This window comes from Octopus bimaculoides, chromosome 9 (genome assembly GCF_001194135.2).
Source record: "Octopus bimaculoides isolate UCB-OBI-ISO-001 chromosome 9, ASM119413v2, whole genome shotgun sequence".
NCBI classification, from domain to species: Eukaryota; Metazoa; Mollusca; class Cephalopoda; order Octopoda; family Octopodidae; genus Octopus; species Octopus bimaculoides.
This window is the reverse complement of record NC_068989.1, coordinates 11,103,579-11,104,282: the sequence shown is the minus strand read 5'-3', so window position 1 is coordinate 11,104,282 and position 704 is coordinate 11,103,579.

Sequence of the window (704 nt, the reverse complement as noted above, 5' to 3'; positions counted from 1 at the left end):
CCACTACGTGGCACCTTGGGCAAGTGTCTTCTACTATAGCCTCGGGCCGACCAAAGCCTTGTGAGTGGATTTGGTAGACGGAAACTGAAAGAAGCCCGTCGTATATATGTTTGTGTGTCTGTGTTTGTCCCCCCAGCATCGCTTGACAACCGATGCTGGTGTGTTTACGTCCCCGTAACTTAGCGGTTCGGCAAAAAGAAAACCGATAGAATAACTACTAGGCTTACAAAGAATAAGTCCTGGGGTCGATTTGATTCGACTAAAGGCGATGCTCCAGCATGGCCGCAGTCAAATGACTGAAACAAGTAAAAGAGTAAAAGAGTATATATATGCACACAGCTTTTGATATTTTTCTAATCTTTCCTTTTACTCCCATTTTCTATTCCTCTCTGCTTGTCTGCTTGTCTCTCTTATTCCCCCCCCCCCTTTCTCTCACATTTCATAACACATTTGTCACATTGTACTTTTCTACCATTATCCATCTTCCTTCTAAGACCATTCTCTTTCCCGCTTTCTTTCTTTCTTTCTCCTCTCTTTCTCTCTCTGAATCTCCCACCTACCTTCTTTTTCCTCTCGCTCTGAGTTTCTTCTCCCTTTTCTTTCTATTTACACCCCTCTCTCATTTCTCTTTTATACTCTTCGTCTCTTTTACTCCCTCTCTTTTATACCTCGTTTTACTCTCCTATCTTCCCCCCTCCTTCTCT